Below are 20,504 nucleotides of genomic sequence, written 5' to 3' on the forward strand. Positions count from 1 at the left end.
AATTGAAGTGATACCATTGTAAGGTTACAATGGAGACTTCTTGGGCTAACGAAGGGAAGGAATGGTGTGTTCCTGACACAAAGCACAGAATATGCACCACAACAAGGCAGAGTAGGTATAGAAGACAAATATCCACAAATGGGCTAAGAGACAATTTGCTTGACACAGTGCTCAGATACACCCTTAACATCTTTTATGCAAGTTCATTTCTCAATGGACAGATGAAGTCATTAGATGGATTATTACTCCATAACTAATTCTGATCAACAGTGATATGGAAGTATGGAAGACACCCTCAAAACTTGAGAGTTTCTGACTGTCAAGGAGGAATAGTGCAAGAAATTCCTAGAAAGAGCAAAAATCTCTTAATCTAGAAATGGTTAAAAGGACTAAATGTATGTATATGAGAAGAGGGGAATCTCAGAGTAAAAATAAGACTCAAAAAACTATAAATCATTCTGCTGGGGAAGAAATATGTATTATCTAGGGCGGCATTAAGTTCTCACAGGAGAGCAAACCCTATTATGAACTGCACATTCAAGGGATCTAGGCTGCGTGTTCATTGTGAGAATCTAATGCCTGATGATCTGAGGTGGAACAGTTTCATCCCAAAACCAACCCTCTTATCCCCCGACCCCCAATCTAGTGAGATCAATGTGACCAAAGAAGGGGGTTTTCAGTAAGTTCCATTTTAAAGGCCATATACTAATAGTGATACTTAACCAAGATAAATGCATTAAAATAAAATAATTAAAAGGATTTGTGAAATTTGTAACAACAAGAATAAACCAAGGGAATAAGAGTTGAAAAACACTGAGATAAAACGACGTTGTACTGGGTTTTGTAAGAATAAAAGAGGTAAAGAAAAATTGGAGAAGATGATGGAGAAGGAAAAATGCACCTTAGCAATTTCCCTATTCCTCTGGGCAGGGGTGGAGAGGAAATATGAACTGTAAAATGGTCTGGGGGAAGGGGAGGGCGTCATGCATTTAGGAACAGTAAGGGCTGTCTAAAATGGGCAGAAGAGTAGATAAAGACAAAAGTAAGGGAAAAGTAGCCCTGGGGAAAAAAAAAAGGGGGCAGAAAACTGGGAAAATGTCCAAGGAGAAACTATCCTTGGTGAAGTCCACACACAGCAATGGATAAAGTGAAGTTTGTGTTTAGTAGGGCCTCAATGCAGTGCACTTACAAAAACATAGATGCATTAGAATGTGTATGTTGAATTTTGTGGAGTAAACCAGTGTCGGTTAGTTAATATAAATTTCTGTAATTTTGGAAGAAGCTATGATTTTTTGTTGGTTTTTAGCATGTCCATATCTGGAGGATGTTGCTGATATTTCTGTAATCTAAGATGAAGGAAAGGAAAAGACAGCTGATATTTATTGAGAATGAACAATGTCCCAGAGATTTACAGACAGCTCAGATGCTCCTTACAACAGTCATATGTGGTAGGTATTATGAACCTATTTCTCAAGGAAGAAATTGAAGGTTAGAGAGGTTAAATATCTTTCCCATGTTAAAGCCAGTAAACCAGAACTGAAAATCATCTGGTGGATTCCAGAGCCCAAGCTCTTCCTATTATCCTATACTATGTCTACAAGGCAGTGCAAGGATATTAAAAACTCTTCGGCCGGGCGCGGTGGCTCAAGCCTGTAATCCCAGCACTTTGGGAGGCCGAGACGGGCGGATCACGAGGTCAGAAGATCGAGACCATTGCCAGAAGTGAATCTCAGTGATGACCAATTCCAAAAGCCCAAAGTCTTAGGAAAGATCCTCGGCGGGGCGCGGTGCCTCAAGCCTGTAATCCCAGCACTTTGGGAGGCCGACATGGGCAGATCATGAGGTCAGGAGATCGAGATTGCAGTGAGCTGAGATCTGGCCACTGCACTCCAGCCTGGGCAACAGAGCGAGACTCCGTCTCAAAAAAAAAAAAAAAAAAAACTCTTCAAACATCAGGTGGTGTCATCACTCATGGCTTGTACAGCTTTGGGGCCAGCCTCTTATCTGAACCTGTCTCGTTAGAATATGCTTCTTTACAGCAATCATTTCAGAGCTCTAATCCAGTGCATTGTTGGCTCATTCTCTCCCTACCTATTGCCAGTTAGGCATCTAGCTTCCAACTCTCAGAAGCTCACAATCATTCTATTTATTCATTGCTGTTTTGGTTCACTTACTCACTCACTTCCATTCACTTACTTATTACACTTCCATTCACTCACCCATTCCACAGATATTTAATACATACTCAAATATGTTTAATAAATAAAAGAACAGGAATGTGCCTAGTTTCAACTATTGTCTAACTGCCAAGACCTCCATCAGCCTGTTCAGATTCTATCTAGACTATTCATCCAGTTGAAATTTCCTAGTCATTCGGGTCAAAATGATTTTAGCTGCTCCCAGCTCTACAGAGGTCGAAGGCATTGAGACCCTTCTTTTGGCACTGAGTTTGGTGCTTTCAAACCACACAGCTTGTCTGGCAAGACCTTGGTGCTTCTACTCTAGGTAGTTTTGAAAAAGCTGATTCCTTTTGGATCAGCTCAGACCCCTGCTCCCTTGACCCTTTCCATTTTCATCTTTTGTAAGTAGCCCCCCTCTACACCCATCTACAGTTTAAAATCAAGGCTGAGAATCTTCTTAACTCCTCTGGGTAATCTCAGACAGTCCTCATATTAAGAAGGGAACATAGTAAGCATAACACTTAATACCCTTAAGTAAGTAATTTTGGGCAAATTAGGTAAAGAGATTCCCTGTATGAATGCCAAACATGTACCCTGTTTACCATAAAACACTTCCTAGACACATCAAAGAGAAACACATCTGATCCTAGGGTAATTTATATCCTCAGCCAGCACATACATTTCCATCTGATTCATACTACATGCTTTGGCTTTCAATTGAAAAATGAACAGTAAAAATTTGAGTTTCACATTGCTGGAAGAGTCGTTTCATCTCCCTTCATTTTCTACAACATGATGCTGCTAAATAAGTAACAATTTATCAATAATGAATACTTGCGCAGAATTTTAAAATCTACCCTCTGATAATTTATCTCAAAACAATTCTCTTTGAGTTACCCTTGTCTTCCTTTTACAAACGAAGCAATTAAATCTCAGGGAGGTTAAGAAAATTCTCAGCTGCACAGTGAATAAGCCAGAAGTAAGGCTCACACTCAGAACTTTTGACAGAAATCTCACACTCTTTAAGCACACTCCACCACTTCCAAATAATTCTGTGTTCCCTTTCAGGGGAGTGTGTATGAACTGCAAAGTTGTCTGGGGGAGAGTGTGGGGATCATGCAGCAGGAGTCAGCAGCAAAGGCTGCCCAAAATACGCAAGAGGGCAGACAAATACAAATGCAAAGGGAGAATTGTCTATTCATTTCCTTAGCCTACTTTTTGATGATATTGCTTTTTTTTTCTCTTGCTAATTTGTTTGCGTTCCTTGTAGATTCTGGATATGTGTCCTTTGACAGATGTATAGATTGTGAAGACTTTCTCCTACTCTGTGGGTTGTCTGTTTACTCTGCTGACTATTCCTTTTGCCATGCAAAAGCTCTTTAGTTTAATTAAGTCTCACCTATTTATCTTTGTTTTTGTTGCATTTGCTTTTGGGTTCTTCATCATGAAATCTTTGCCTAAGCCAATGTCTAGAAGATGGCCAAAAGCATGAAAAAGTGCCCAACATCACTAATGATTAGGGAGATGCAAATTAAAACCGCAATGTGATACCACCTTACTCCCTCAAGAATGGCCATTATAAAAAAAAAATAGATGTTGGGGTGGATGCGGTGAAAAGGGAACACTTCTACACTGCTGGTGAGAACATAAACTAGTACAACCACTATGGAGAACAGTAGGGGAGATTCCTGAAAGAACTAAAAGTAGAACTACCATTTGATCCAGCAATCCCACAACTGGGTATCTACCGAGAAGAAAATAAGTCATTACACAAAAAAGATACTTGCACAAACATGTTTATAGCAACAAAATTCGCAATTGCAAAAATGTAGAACCAGCCCAAATACCCATCAGTCAATGAGTGGATAAAAAAACTGTGACTGATATATTGATGTATGCATGTATGTATATGTATATATATGTGTATATGTATATATACACATACATATATATATACACACACACACATACATATGATGGAATGCTACTCAGCCATATAAAAGGAATGAAATAACAGCATTTGCAGCAGCCTAGATGGGATTGGAGACTATTATAGTAAGTAAAGTTACTCAGGAATGGAAAATCAAACATCATATGTTCTCACTCATAAGTGGGAGCTAAACTATGAGGAAGGAAAGGCATAAGAATGATACAATGGACTTTGGGGACTCAGGGGGAAAGGGTGGGATGTGGGTGAGGGATAAAAGGCTACAAACTGGGTTCTGTGTATACTGCTCTGGTGATGGGCACACCAAAATCATCACTAAAGAACTTATTCAGGTAACCAAATACCACCTGTTCCTCCAAAACCTATGGAAAAAAATGCAAAAGGAAAGCAGCTCTGGAGAAAAGGGGCAGAAGATTAGGGAAAAGTCAGAGGAGAAATTATCCTGGGTGAAGTCCATATGAAGTGACTGATAAGGCAAAGTATGTGTTTTCATCTCCTATAATAATCAAACAACTATTTTTAATTCTCATTTTAAAAATGTTTAAATCATTCTCATTTACAGAATATTACCCTGGGAATTATACTTTCATTAAACTTGCTTTTAGTCAAAAGTATAATCACTTAAGTTATTGCAATTCCTTAAACTCAAACTGAGAAATAATCCAGAATTTTTTTTGAAGAAAAAGAAAAGTTCTCAAGTCTCTTGCTGTGGTTCTAGATGTTCAGTAGCAGTTCTCTTTGAAAGCTGAATCTACCTTGGCAGGTAACCCACCATTATTTTCAGGATGGTGTCCGGCGTAGCATGAGGGGGAATCTAGCAGATAGTCTCTTGGCTATAGATCTGGTAGGCCAGGCAAATTCCTAGACAGAAAAAAGTGTCCCTGGGGCAGTTAGTAAATGCTTTCTGAATGAACAAGAGGAAAAAGAAACCCTTGTCTCAGCAACTGTCCCCTTCGATCCACAACAAAGAATCTTGAATTCAAGAAAACACCTAAAGGAACAAAAACTTGCAGGTGAGGAGAGAGTCTGGAAGAGAGGGGAAAGATTTAATGCTTGAATGAAGGCTCACCCTTTGATGAAAGAAGCTATGTGGAGTTCTCTCCTCCAAATGCTCTCTTGAAAAAGTTACAAATTATCTGATAAATGCTGACTTATTCTCTAGTGACTTTAACCTTCTTGTAATGGCAGGCAATCCATTCACCCAGTGCTGAATGATTAAATTTCTCTTCTCTCAGTTCTTCTTCTATAAATTATATTTTCTCTAGAGGTGTTTAGCTTTCCACCTCCTGCCTCCAGACTTACTTTCCCTGATGACGCTCATAAAAGCTAACATCTTTTAAGAGTCTAGACCATCATATTCTCTTTTAACATGGTTAAACTTTCCAAGAATTTCACATTTCCTTTCAATTGGTTTAGTACACTCTTTCATGTAGTTGGCATTTAAGTGAGTGAAAACTTCTGTTCAAAGCAAGAGAACCATAAAACATTCAATAATTGCTCTCCAAGGAAATCCACAGAGACGGAGACTCAGACTTATGTTTTTCAGGCAACACTGCCACACCTTACACAGCTTCCCCAGGAGGGACTCCAGGCACGACTTCAAGTAGTTCAAAGCTTCTTTATGGCCCCAAAGTCCTCCACAGAGTTGTGTCTGGCTGCTATCCCCTAGACCACACAGACCACAACAAACCACATAAGAACACCTGTCAGCATTTCACCCAGAACCAAACCTAGTAGCCAGAGGTACCCTCACATTTAAAGATCCCATGATAGCTAGATTTCCCACAGAAAATTGTGTTTCCTCAACAACAGTTCCTATATAGAAATAAGAAGGTATACGTCCTAAATAGTTTTAGTTTGCCAAAGGTATTTTCTCAACTTGATTCCTTAATCTGTGTCCCAGTTGCTTATTTTGTTGTAGCACTATACAAATGAGTCTTTATATTAATATAAAATGGAGTTTTATTTCTATGGGTACCACTTAATTTCATCTTTTTCCATATGAATTGCACCCCTTTACCTGGCCACCTTCCATCAGGTAGCTAGAGGGAGGCAGAATTCAGCTCCATCAGGAAGAATGCTTTAATGTTGCAAGGTCCCACGGTGAAATAGACTCATGGCATAAGTAAGCTCTCTGGCATATGCCCCAACTACCAGAGATCCACGTACCCGAAATCCAGGTTGAGACACCTCTGCCTCATTAAGAGCTGTCCTATGGGACCAAGCCCTTACATTGGGTACAATTTTTCACTATGCATTCACAGATCTCCCCCATTCTGGGCCTCTGGAGCTAATGTCACATTTTTAGATGTTCTCTTGCTCTCCTGCGTTTCAGACCCAGTGATTGCTACTGGTTTCTTAAATCCATTCTCAAGATGATAATTCTTTTTTCTTTTGTTCATTTATTAAAAACATTTTAATTAAATTTATAGAGTGTGACAGGTACTCTTCTAGGTCTTGGAAGTATAACAATGGACATTATACAGAGTCCCTCATCTTATGATGCTTACAGAGTAGGAGGAGGCCAGTCACAAATAAACAAGTAAACAGACATATGAATAATAAGGCATTTATCAGTACTAATGCAGAAATGCAAATCAGAGTAGAGTTAAAGATTAATGGGCTAGGTGTTTTAGACAGTTATGAGGGAAGGCCTGTCTGATGACACTTGAGCAGATGTGGTGGTGGGAAAGTGAGACATTCAAGTTTTTGCAGAACAGGCATTCCAGACTGAGCTAACAGCAAATGCAAAGACCCTGAGATGAAAGTATGTTTGGGATCTTTGACGAACAACTCTCAGGATCCTGGTCAACCATAGCTCAGATCCAGTCAGCTTCTATCTTGGGCATATCCATTATAGTCACCAAGAAGGGGAAGGAATGCAGCCCTGATGCCAAAAAGGAGAGGCTGGACAGTTTCTTGTTACGTAGTATGAAGAAAGAGATTCCAGGACTGAGTAGGTGGCTGGGATTCTTAACATTCACACCTCAGTTCCATGATTCTGTGCAAGCATATATATGTGTCTACATCCAGGTAACCTACGAGTATAACTAAGTCAAATGAGACATGAAAAACATATTTAACTAATAGTAGTATTATCTTTATGTTTGAGAAAGGTAGACATTATCACCAATTCCCAAGTATTTGCATGAAAATAAAATCATGCAAAGAGGGTTGAAGTTTAATTTTTACAGCAAAGTTTTGATGTATTGATCAAATCCTTTCATTTTCCCACCTCTTGCTATGTTTCTGAATTCTACGATTCATGGATCAGCAAAGACTAAAGGTGATATTCTGAAAAAGACTTGACAAAGTTTTCAAATTATTAGCATATTGAGTCATATTTTCAACTTCTGGTTTAAGTTTCAATTTTTTTTTTTTTTAAGGAGGTGATATGGTTTGGCTGTGTCCCCACCCAAATCTCTTCTTGAATTGTAACTCACACAATTCCCATGTGTCATGGGAGGAGCCCAGTGGGAGGTGACTAAATTAAGGGGTGGATTTTTTCCTGTACTCTTCTCACGATAGTTAATGAGTCTTACGAGATCTGACAGTTTTTAAAAAACAGGAGTTTCCCTGTACAAGCTCTCGTTTCCTGCCACCATCCATGTAAGATGTGACTTGCTCCTCCTTGCCTTCTGCCATGATTGTGAGGCTTCCCCAGCCACTTGGAGCTGTGAGTTCTCCATTAAACCTCTTTCCTTTGTAAATTGCCCAGTCTCAGCTATGTCTTTATCAGCAGCGTGAAAATGGACTAATACAGAAGGTAAGAGTGTTATTCAGTATTTTAAAGCTTGACATCTAAGTGATTCTAAGGGCTATGTGAAGTGATATAGCCCTTATAGGTGTATGTCATGGGTATATCAAAAATAATGAATGATAATGGCAGCTACAGTTTCATTGGTCATGTTGTAGACTCTGTGTTAAGGCAAGTAATTTATTTATCTTATAAAAAACATCACTGCGGGAGGGGTACTTTTATTATCTCCATATCACAGACAAAAGATCTGAGACTTAATAAGAGTAAGGAATTGGTATTGATATCACAAACTAGTGGATTGGATGATGAATGGTGTTTCAATATTTTCAATCAGGGCCCTTGCCATATACGCTGCTCCTGCATTTTTACACCAGTGTAGGAAAGTTAGGATGTATCCTTTGTGGAAAGAGCAGGGCTGGGACTAGGGTCAGATGAGAGCTCAGACTAGAACCTAGCTCCATCTGACGCTCCAGTCCAATCTCTTAACCATCACATGATCCTGCTTTCAGAGCAGGGAAGGATAATTAGAGTATTAAGAATCAGGGTTCTATTTATGGTACCATCATGGAGAAAAATCATTGGTTAGTATAAAAAAGACTTCATGACTTCATCAAAATTAGCAGGTAAAATTCATTTATTTTGGAATTCATTCCTTAAGGTTCAAGATGGCAAGAAGCTAAACTGAAAAATAAATCTCTACCAGTATGTTTACAGATGAACACTCTTCCTAGGTAACATGGGTACCACCTGATCTCAATACTACAGCTGATTGTTGTCTAACTTCAAAGTGTTATTCTAATGTGAGAATATCGGGCCATGGAGGAGAAGATGGAGTGCAGTGAGGGGTTACATGGGCAGGGATGGATGGGAGGATGGGGACGCAATCTCTGCAGTCGTTTGTAGGTAACAGCAGTTACATAAGGCATAAATTTCAATGCGCCAGAAATTCATTGCTCAAGCTAGTATTTGTGGAGTTCCCTTGTTCCCTCTTCTTGGTGTGGGGGTTGTTTTGCAGTCAAGTGTAATGAAATCAGCACTGGTTTAACAGGCTGGAAGCTGCCTGTTATCCCAACCTCTTCAATCATCAGTTGTGGAACCCTGGACAAATCACTTAACCTTGATGGACCTCAACTTTCTTATCTAGAAAAATTAGACAATTTAAAAATTAGACTATCCCTTCAAACAATTCTGTGAATCAAGGAGAATTTACAACTTTTGCCACTTATTAAGTCCTCTTATTATTTTTTTCTCTTGCTAGAATGTGAATGTTTCCAAAGTACATCGTATAGTAGGTAGCTCTTCAAATGAGCTCAGAAAAAATATTTGTTCAATGACTGAATATACATGAGGACTGATGGCCAAAGGACCCTAAGATATATCAACTGAGCTCTATTTTAAGATGGAAAGCCGTGTTCATCCTTTTCATGTAATAGTAATATTTACCAAATATTTATTAATGAAAAGAAATTGCTTCTATTTGAAATTATAGCCAAAAGTAAATTGTAAAATAATACATAAAGTCAATCCTACCTTTATAAAAATAATAAATGTAAATGTTAATGGACCAAAAAAGTTGAAGAAACATACACCAAACAACTGATAGTGGTTTTCTGGGAAAGAAGTTAGGGCAGAAATATGAGTGATATTTACTTTCTACCCTAAGCACCTCATTATATCTATATTTTGTATTTTATCATATATGTGTAAAATTTATTTTACACATATAATTGGCTTAATTCATTTTTAATTGCTAAAATACATTAATTGTTTCAAACTAGCCTGGTCAGGAACTGTCTGTGTCACATATTACATGTCAATCCATGCAAAAAAACTAGACCCAAAAGATTATCTCAAACCTAGAGATATTCCCTTGCTTTTACAGTGCAGGAGAAAAAAAAAAAAACATACAGAGAGATAATGTTTTTTCCAGTCAATACAAGTGTGAATGAAAAGGTCTTTTTATTTTTTAGTTCCTGTGACCCCCAGGAGGGAAGGCTGTGGCTGATTGTTAGAGCATTTGAGTGTGTAGGTTGCCTGGAAGCGATAGCTAGCAAAGGCTGAGGGATGGGAAAATGATAAAGCATGCTTGGCTTACAGAGCTGCTGAGCTGAACAGCAGTACTCTCACCCAGATATTATTCTTGTTAATTGTATCTGATTCCACTTGATTATGTATTTCATTGAATCTAAATGCTGGTGGCGGAGGTCATGGCTCCATGCCACTCATCAGAAACCTCAATAAAAAGGGCACCCCAGAACCCCTTGACAGAGAGCCATGCAAACACATTACCCTTCATTGTGACAGATTTGCTCCAGTAAATATGATCACTTTTTCTTCAGCCTGTGTGTATAAGCATTTCTAGAACACTTGATGCTATAATACCCAAAGAAAAAGCCCTTTCTAACATAATGGAGGCAATATAAAATATGAACTTTCATGTCATGTAAAAATTTATAACATTCACACAAACGGGATTTATTTCCTGTGTGTATGCAGTTCTTCTCTCTGTTGTTATTGATGAATAGAAAAAGATAATATACCATATAACGAGGAAATAACAGCAGGATATGGAGCTGACTGCTGACATCCCATCCAGTGAACATGGACAAGCTGCTGAAGCTCTTATCTAAGACTTCATGGCATCATGGGTGGCAAGAAGGTTGTGGGGTGATCTGAAACTCTATACCTTTGAGAATCAGAAGGACTAAATAGAATAAGCATAGATTTTGGACTCAGACCAGGTTTTCAGTCCAGCGGTAGCTTTGAGAGCTTAGGTAAGCTCTTAATTCAGCTTTCTGAGACTTGGTTTGCCCAGCTGTCAAATGGGGATACTGATACCTATTTTTCAGTGTGTTGTAGACATTAATAATCCATAGTAGTAGCTTGTATGGTACATAGGATTCCCACTCAAAACGTCTTTCATCTATCTCTTTTTATCCTTTCCACTCATGCTTTTTTTTCCTTTTTTTTTGGCAGAAATAGCCAAGCTCTGTCATTCTACCTTCTGACCTCAAATCTTTGTTAAAAACAGGCCAACAGTGCTGTAAGCCAAGACCAGCCAAGTTTATAAGTGGAATAGTTTTTGTCTCTTTTCTATCTTGGGTCTTGGGTCTTCAAAAAACTTAAAAATACAGAAGTATAGTAATAACTACATGTAAATGTGTAAATTAAGGACTAGTCTAGATGATCTTTACATCTTCCTCTAGCCCTGAGACAAAGAGATAAATAGATAGATGATAGGCAGATAGAGCTTTTATTCAGCTTTTATTTTTATCCTTTTGGCCTTGCTTTTTCAATGTGAATATAACGTTTATTGACCAGAAGATTAGCCAGGTCATGAAATGCTTATTAGCAGTTCATACCGCCATGATGAATGGTGGTTCCCTCCATATTTTCAATCAGGGCCCTTGCCATACACAGTGTTCCTGCATTTTTATGCCAGTGTAGGAAAGCTAGGATGTATCTTTTGTGGGAAGAGCGGGGCTGAGACTAGGGTCAGATGAGTGAGGCACCTGCATTGGGCACAAAATTTAAGGCATTCCAAAAAACTCAGTAATCAAAATAATATTTTAATGCAACATTTAAAAAAATCATAATGCAACATTCCATGATGAGCACAACATAAAAATTTTAAATAAAGTCAGGAACCAATCCTGCATTTGCTTCTCTCACCCCACCCTCACTCCATCCCAGGGCAGAATCTGAGTTTGAAATCAGAATATGGGAATTCCAGCCTCCGTTCTGATATCACTTAACTACAGTAAGCAAAAGCCTCAGGCAAGTTGCTGCAGTACCTTAGTTCTCAGTTTCCTTAGTTTCCTTGTGTCATTTCACTTGAAAGTCTGATTAGGTAACTTCTAACGAACCTTTGAACTTGAGACAATTCTATGATTTTCTATAATATGAAGTTGCTTTACTTGAAGTGTCATCAATGACTCAAAAGGGCAAGTTAGTTCAGATATTCTTTCACTTATTCAATCAAAAACGTTTACCTGACATTTACTACATGTCAAGCACTATGTTAGGCACAAAAAAAACAAAGTTGGAGACTATTGAAACACATAGAGAAGCCAACGTTGGTGTTAAGAGGTCAGGACAACTTCCCTAGAAAGCGACTCTGACCTAAAAACCCAAAGGAGTTAGGGGAAGGCAAGGATGGAATTCCAGAAAGAGGAAACGGCATGGACAAAGGCCTGAAGGTAAAAAGAAAAATCTCACTGGGGTAACTGTAAGTTTAGTTTGGCTGAAACATTAATAGGATGGATGGGAGGAAAAAAGTCCTTGATTACAGCACAGTAATAGAAGTATTTGCCAGAGTGTAATGCAAAGACACAGTTATGAGTCAAACCTGGGTTGCAGTTCCTGCCCTGCTGCCAAATTAGCTAGACGACAGAGTTTCCACATCCACTGAGATTCTATTTTAAAACACATGACAAATTTTTCCATGAAGGGAGACATTTAATTTCCTATGGAATGTTGTAAATCTCACATTTGAGATATTTACAGTTTATGTCCCTCGGTGCCAAAGAGGTGCTGTAATTAATACAAGTAGTCATTTCCCTAAAACAATCTGCTAAACAGCTAAGTCCCTGTTGTCTGATGCCTATGAGCCTGAAGGTGCAAAGACCAGCCTAAACGCAAGCAAACTTTCATCTTCCCCAGACAGGTGTGAGAAGTGGGCAACTAGGCAAGTGTTATTGGCAGGTACTCCCAGCACATGTCTACTCTACCTAGGTTTATGACAGCCGAGCTGGTCTGCTCCTGCCATATTTGTGTCTGCTGATTTAATTTCTGCACTTAGGAAGACAGGATTTGAGCCAACAATTTATAACCAACACCCCCCCTCCGCCCCCAAATTTTTTAATGAATGCAAAAGCACACCATCTCTTGAGTCCTGAGCATAAAGTCAAAGCTTTATGTTTTTAACCTCACTGCTATCACCCGTAACACTCTCCATTTATTAGGTACTTACTCTGTCCAACCTTTACAACTAACTCAGCTAATCCTCACAATCCTCTGCAATGGGTTCTACTATTGCTCCATCTTAAAAGCAGGAGTAATTGAAAGCACAGAGAAGTAAACCGTGTGCCCAAAGTCGCACAGTTTATAAGTGGCAGAGCCAGAATTAAGAATTCAATTAATTTAGAATTTTGAATTAATTCAGAATTAATTCAGGTTAACAGCCTATCTAACTCTAGAGCCTGTGCTCTCAACTGCTGTGCTATATAAACAAGTCAGGATCATCAGACTGTATACCCAAGTGGTACTACTGAGGTATGGCACTAAGAGGCTCCTTAAGTTTCCAGGACACTCAAGGATCTAAATTCTCTGAGTTTCAGAGGCCTCACTTCAGCCATTTAGTTGTGAGGAAGAAGAGCATCTTCTGTATCTGTCCTCAAATCTATCTTTGCATGCTCTTGGGGAAAGGCATCCTTTCTCCTCTCTCTCTCCTCTCCTGTTCTCATTTTGCAAACCCTTTGTTCTTAGACACTAACTCGTTCCAACTGCTCCCCCTTGATAAAAACTGCACTTGAGACTCACTGTACCTTCTCACTGTACCTACAGCACCATAACTCTTTTCCCTGCTAGACTTCATAAATGACTGATAGTTATGCATTGCACAGGTTTTTTTTCCCTCCCATTCCCCACCGAAGTCTCTGAAATGGCTTCTGAACACACTGCTGTACTAAGATTGCTTTCCTAATGGTCACCAGAAAACTCTTTGTCATTCTCCTTTTTCAGTTCCCTACTATCAACCTTTTCAAACTCCCCTCACTTAAAATCATCCTGGTAATTTATACATTTGCTTAAAGGAAATTGCTTGTACAATTATGAAAATGGGCTTTGAGACCTGACTCTGATACTTTGTAACTTGGTAGCTATGGACAAGCTACTGGGACCTCTCTGTTTCAGCTGCCTGGGCTGTGAAGAGGGAATAGGAGTCATAGGTGTTGTTGAGATTAAATAGGATTCCACATGGAGGCACTTAAACAAGTCCTGGCACAGTTGGGACTGCTTCTGTGAAGTCTGAGCACTCCTCATGATTCCCTGAGGCTTTTGCTTTCATGCCAGTTCTTTTCCTTCTTGTCTGAGTATTCACTTCCTATGCTCTTTCCTGGGGCTTATTTCTCTCCTTAATCCTCACATTTTGCTAAATGCTGAAATTTAGTCTTTGGCTCTATGGTCTCCTCCTCTTCCAATCTTCTTCAGTAATAAAAATAATTGTTGACATTTACTATGAAATTACTAGATGCTGGGATCTGTATTAATGCTTTCCAAGGTGTTCTGGTGTCACCCCAAAATCAATTTCTGCAAAACAGCATTAAGCCTTTTACTTTCCTGAACTAACCTCCTTCCCTATCCCTCTGTCACCATCAATCCAGTTACCAATGGTCAGACCCAAAGTGCTATCTTTGATTTGCCTTCTGTTCTACCCCCTGTAGTCAATTTGAAAACAAACTCTGACCATGTTTTTTTCCCCCATTCTGGCATCTCTTATTGGCATTTTCAGACTGAAATTCAACATGTTTGGGCTTGCTTCAGTAAGGGACCTGGTTCCTGGGTCTGCAGTGTTGATGGCTGGAACACATGATCTGGCCCTCATTCTAGGATGCCAAGATGCAATGAGCTCTTTAAATGAGATCCTTATGAACTCTCTGGTGCAGATTATTTTTAAAGTTTTCACAAGGTATATTAAATCAGGAAATTCTGACAAGAAAGGGGGAAAATCTGACAAGAAAGGGGGAAAAGGGAATTTATACACACTGCCATCCTACTACGTATCAGGAACTGTGCTAAATGCTGTTGCTTCCAAGATGCAGTGATGATCTCATTTTTTAAATATAAAGAAATATAATGTCATGATGCCATTTCCTAGTGGCACTTCAGGGTACAGTTCTTCTTCATAGGGGCAGCTGAGAAAATGTGTTTTTTGTTTTGATTTGTGGCCTCCCTGGCACATTTTAACACTGACCTCCAAGTCAGTTGATCACCTTGGAGAAATGGAAGTCATGATTTATCTTCTACTACTCTAAAGCAGGAATCATCACCTCATGGCTGGATTTCTCATGCATTTATTTAATGATTCATTCAACAAATATTTATTGGGTCTCTACTCCACACCAGGCCTGTGCTAAATGCTGGTGATGCCACTGTGAATGCCTTACTCTCACAATACAAAATAGGCAACTACACAAGTGAATGCTGGGGAAGAAGAGGGTGATACAGGAGCACACAGAAGAAGGAAGACCCTTCTTATATTAGCAGGTTTTACTTTCTTCACTTGTCTTTCAGATACGTCTCCTCTTGTCCACCCTTACTGCCACCACCCGCATCATTTAACACCTATATTTCCACAATAAGTTCCTGCCTCCAGTCTCACCACCTCCAAGTCATCCTCCACATTGTGGTCACAGTCATCATTCTCTAATGCAAATCTGATCATGTTTCAAACTTTCTCAACTTTCAAACAAACACCCCTAGCCTTCCCCATAAAACTGAAGTTCTTATGCTTGGATAGTTCCATTCACACTCGATCTCTCCTTATGTCTCTTGCTTGATGTAGTGCCACTGCACAAAACTAAGAACCCACATCTCTCGCTATAGCCACACAGAACTACTTCCAGGCCTTACAAAGATATTTCTGCCTGGAAAGCCCTTCTTTTCTCCTTGTCCTTGTTCAAGATTCAGCTAATGTCAAGCTCTCTGAGAAACCTTCTTGATCTTCTTACCCTCTTTGAGTTGGATGCCCTCCCTTTGTGCTTCCATGGCATTCTGGGCATACCTCTGAAAAACTCACTCTATAGCACTAGTTGTTAATTAGTGTCACCCAAGTGCTGTTCACTCTCAATGGCTCTAACCACGTGAGATGGCTTATTGTCACCCTAATTTACCAGGCACTCTCAAGTATTTCCTCTGCCTGGAATGTCCTTTCTATCCTTTCCTCCCTGGTAAAAGACTGTTCATTTTTCTCAAAGATCACCTGCTCAAAATCCTCCAGGGAAAGGAAAAAATCACTTTCATGCCTGTCCTATTGGCACATGGTTTAACCTACAATTATAGCAGTTAATCAGATTGTATCACAGTTAAATACCTGTTTCCTTGATGATTGGGACCATTTTTTACTTTCTTACTCTTTTTTCCCAGCCTCCAGCATGTAACAAGTACTTACACATGTTTTCTGAATGTTGAGAAAATTCAGGAGTTGGGGATGAAGTGCACAGCCTACACATTATGAGCTCATAGTACAATACAGAACTATCCCGCTTCCTATTTTATGTGTGTTCATCTTGTATTTACAACTAGAACATGAACACTTTGAGGGACAGAACAATGTTATATATTTTATATGACTCCCAATGCTAAATACAGGATACATGGTGAATAAATGCTTGTAAATAGAATCTAGAATAATCAAAATAAACTGATCTTGCAGGTGAAGGAAGAGGAAATACATAGTAACAAAGCAAATAAAGAGCTCTAGTGAAAGCAAAAAGTATTCTTGATCTTTTCTTGCCAAGGTTTTCAAAAAAAATGATGAGAGTGTTCACCATGGGATAAAAAGGACATATGCTGACAATTATAGTTAAAGCCCCTCTATGCCAATTTCACTTGAAAATATTCCTGGAAAGGTCTTTAATTCCCTAGTTATTTGAAAATAAAACACTCAAATTTCTATCTTACTGAATACCTTTAAAATCATAAAAGCGAAACTACTTTAATAATAAGCATCCCTTTCCCAATTCCCCCCACCCTTTTTTTTTTTTTTCCTTTCTTAAAAAAGTTTTTCACCTTTGGCTATGCTTACTTATGAGTCAAAATCACCTTCATAAGTGATTTCTCAATTAATCTCACAAATATCATGCTTTCTCCCACTTCAAAGAAGTCACAAAATGTTAAAGATAAAAAGGTCCCCATCTCAAGCAGCAGACAGACTCCCCAACCTGTAGTCTCAACGTGAAGAGAAGCCCCACCCCCACCGGTGAGGAGCAGCAGTCACACGTACTGGGTCTGAGCTTCCGGAGTTTACTTCTGTCAGCATCAGCTTGGCTTCTAGATTCCCCATACACTTTTCCTAAGAATCCAGGGCTCCCAACGTGCACAAGAGCCAAAATCTACCTGTCTGCCTGCCCATCCCGCCTTCCAGGTACAACCAACACGTCAAGATGGAGACACTTTCACACGAGGCACTTTCTAGACCTAAACAACTAATTTGTAAGTATGCTAAACGTTATCCCAGGAATAGTGAAGTCTTTTACGCTCCAGATGTGACATTCCAGACCCCTCAAAACTAGAGTCCCACCAGATGAATAGGAGCTGTCAAGCATACAAGTGGAAGGGGCATAGAAATTCAGTGGATGCTGCAGTGTACCTCCCCTCCAGTCAACCTCTTCCTGCCTTTATTAACCTCTAGTCACACCTCTCCTAAGTGACCATTATTTGTCCCTCTTCTCTCTCCCTTTGTCCCAGTCCTCGACTCCTCACAGGCTGACCCAGTCTCCGCTGTTTCAAAAGGCCATTCGATTTGATGCTTTTCCTGGGTGTAGTGGGTGCACTGCTCTCTGAGATCCCGCCCCAGTAGGGCTGGCATTTTAGGAAATCCTTTTCTCAGGACCTTTCCATTGAGCCGAAGAGATATTCACAACCGTGCCTGTCCACCAACTAGATAGCACACAGCAGAGAATCTCTCCCAGGAAAGAGGTTGAAAGGAAAAAAACGACATCCCCACAAAGAAAAATAATAACCCAGAATCCTCCACATATTCCACATGTGCGTGTCATAAAACCCTTGGGAAATGGGTTGGGAGAGGATAAATCCACGTCTTCCCACTGCCGCCACCGCCACAGCAGCCCCTGTCCAGCTCCCAGCGCTGCCGCGGTGGTGTGCGTGAAGACAGCACCTTCCCCTGGGAAGAGAGATCCCGGCGCCCTGCGTTTCTAGGAGGTGATTATGGCAAGCCTTTCAGTAACTCATCATTTATCCCCGCACTGACCCGAGCCTCACCCTGGCGCCTTTGGTACTGGAGCTCGATGAGAAAGCCGAAGGCTGCCCCTCCAATTTTCCAGGTGACACCCCCCCCTGCACCTGCCCCCCCACACACACACACCCCACTATGCTCCTAGGACGCAGCGGGGTGGAAGGATGACAGGTGCCCATGCCTGAGGGAAAATCAACGGCAACCCTTACAGCTTGGGGTGAGATATCCCAACCCCCGCCCGGGTGGGAGGACTTGACATCAGCTACCTGCAGGGCGCCCCCGCCTGCACACCCACCCAATGCGTGCAGGCTTGCGTTGCAGCCCGGAATGCGGTCAGGAGGGTGGGACGGGACAGAGGGAGCCTCCACGCCCCCTTTGTCTCCACGTTTCCCAGATGACATGGAAGGAAAGTTTACGAGCAGGGAGGTGGTAGCTTTCTGCTGGGTCAATCTGACACCTCGCAGGAGGCGACCCTCCCTGGGTTCGTCCTCTCCTCTGCACAGCCCCGGCGCCACCTTCATCTGCACCTTGACACCCACAAGCAAGGCATGGGACACCTGCGCCGCCGGGTCCAGCCGTCGGGTCCAGACTGCCCCGCGCTGCCCCACTGCCCCGGCGCAGCGACTTCCCCAGCGGCCTGGCTGCGGGCGCCGCACTCACCTCCCGCAGCTGAACGTCCTCCAGTGCGCGCTACTGGGCCGTCCGGCTCCCGGGAGCGAGGTGCATTCAGGCGGCGGCCCGAGACACGCTCTCCCGGCGTTGCTGCATTCTGCCTGCGTGGAAGAGCCAGCCGGCGAGCGCGCGGCGCGGGCGTGTACTAGTGTGTGTTTGTGCGAGTGTGTGCGCGAGTGTGTGTATGTGTGTGTCAGTGTGTGTGCGCGCGCCCGTGGGGCGGAGGTGCGCGGGATCACAGATCCCGCTGGGCGCCCATCCCGCGCTCTGCCTCCTCCGCTGCCTCCTCCTGGCGCTGCCGCCTGCACAGGGTCCAGGTTTCCGGATCTCCTGTTTGTTTAATGAAAGGAAAGAGCAAAAGGCTGGCGCGGAGGGGGCGGAAGAGGGGAAAGTATGGGAGGGTGCCGGGCTGCGCATGCTCAATAGAGACTCAGTTCTGGCTCCAGAGCTCACGCGGAGCAGAGAGAGTGAGCTCGGGGTAGAGGCGAGCCAGCCAGATTGCGTCCAGCCGTAGTCGCTCCGCGGGGTTCCCAGAAGGCAGCGGGGAAACCCCGCCGCAAAGGTGCGCCCTGCTCGGGGACTCCGCGACGCATGCAGAGCTGGAAGCCAGTGGTGGGATCCCCACCCATCCTTGGAGACCGCTTTCGCCTTGAGTCCTGGGTAACGTGGGGCTGTCCTCTGCCGGTGTGGTTTTAGCGCTGGTGCGGGCGTTCCTGTGGGCCATTCTCCTGCGTTTACCCTGCGGGCAACCGAGATGCGTCTCCGCAGAGGTCCAGGAGGAACCACAGGCTGCAGGTCGCCCCCAACTAAAATGAGTTTCCTGATGTGTGCTTCTTTCTTCCCCTCCCAACTTCCACTCCTTTAAGAGCAAGAAAAGGCAACGTCCAGTCGGGTCCCGCAACAGCTTTAATGGGGTGAGGGCGAGGAGGGGAATAGCGATAACTCTTCCAAACAACAAAGGAGGAGTGGAAGGAAGGTGAGTCTCTGAGGACCCCATACTCAGCCTCCTTTGGTGACAGGGTTAAATGGAAGAGATATTTGCCCTATTCAAGAAAGCAAAAAAAAAAAAAAAAAGAACAATGGGTTCATTGTCCCCTTGCCTAGAATGCCAACGCAATTGTAGGTCTTTGTGAGGTCTCTTGGCTACTTGGTAAAGTGGGAGAACTGTCAACTCGAAAAGAGTCCAGTAAGAGAACCTGAGCCTGCGATGGCACAGTAACCTGAGGCCAGGGGAGATGGCAGGTGAGAGTCTTTGCAAGTGGAGTGGAAACTTCTTGGATGAGATTGTTCTATGACCAAAACAGAATGGTTAGGATCCATTCAAGAGCTTCTATTTTCAATATCTTCCCTGTTTAATCGCTCTGTCTCGCCACACACCACGCCCCATTTTCTCTCCTACAGAAGAAAAGACAGCCTAAGCAGGAAACTCCCTGTAAAGAGATTTCTACCTCCTTTTTATTCATTTTTTGTCCCTCCAGAAAAGGATTACCTCTGGTCCCCTTTGCTTTGGAGGAATAGAGGACAGCCTGCCTTGTGCAAATCTTTTCCAAGCTTTCATTAAAGATCACCTCTAAGCATTTCCACTATACAGTGGAAGCGAGCAGATGCCTTCTTGCTGAACTCTGACCCACATCCCATTCATCTTCCCAATAATAATGCCAAGTGACACTCGAACAGCAGGACAATTAGATCAAATCCTAGAGCACACCCGGAGGGGAAAAACAGCATGTCTAAATACCACCAACAAAAACAAAGTTCAGGAGAACAGACTTAGAGGAAGGAAAGAAAAAGGGGAGTTCTTAAAAAGAGAAAGTGCCTTGGGTGTAGCGGCAGGTTTCTTTTCTCAGTAGATCCTTGAAAGGAGTAGAATTGCAGCATCTCTTTGCTTAAAGGACAAGTGAGAGTGAGTCTCCATCCACCAGGTAGGGGAGATCAGGTTCTCCTGAAGAGCAGCAAAGCCTCTATAGT

General features: G+C 41.8%; 1 protein-coding gene across 1 annotated transcript in view; it reads right to left on the reverse strand.

Annotated features, from left to right (window-relative positions):
• LOC105518160 (lipid phosphate phosphatase-related protein type 1) overlaps positions 1 to 18,925 on the reverse strand; it is a 317,174-nt gene extending 298,249 nt beyond the window's left edge. The window contains exon 1 of the mRNA XM_011951029.1: positions 18,525 to 18,925. The gene's annotated coding sequence lies outside the window, so the exon portion shown is untranslated. The remainder of the gene's footprint in view (positions 1 to 18,524) is intronic.
• Between the last annotated feature and the right edge of the window lie 1,579 nt (positions 18,926 to 20,504).

The sequence above is a fragment of the Colobus angolensis genome, unplaced genomic scaffold (genome assembly GCF_000951035.1).
Source record: "Colobus angolensis palliatus isolate OR3802 unplaced genomic scaffold, Cang.pa_1.0 Scaffold313, whole genome shotgun sequence".
Lineage (NCBI taxonomy): Eukaryota > Metazoa > Chordata > Mammalia > Primates > Cercopithecidae > Colobus > Colobus angolensis.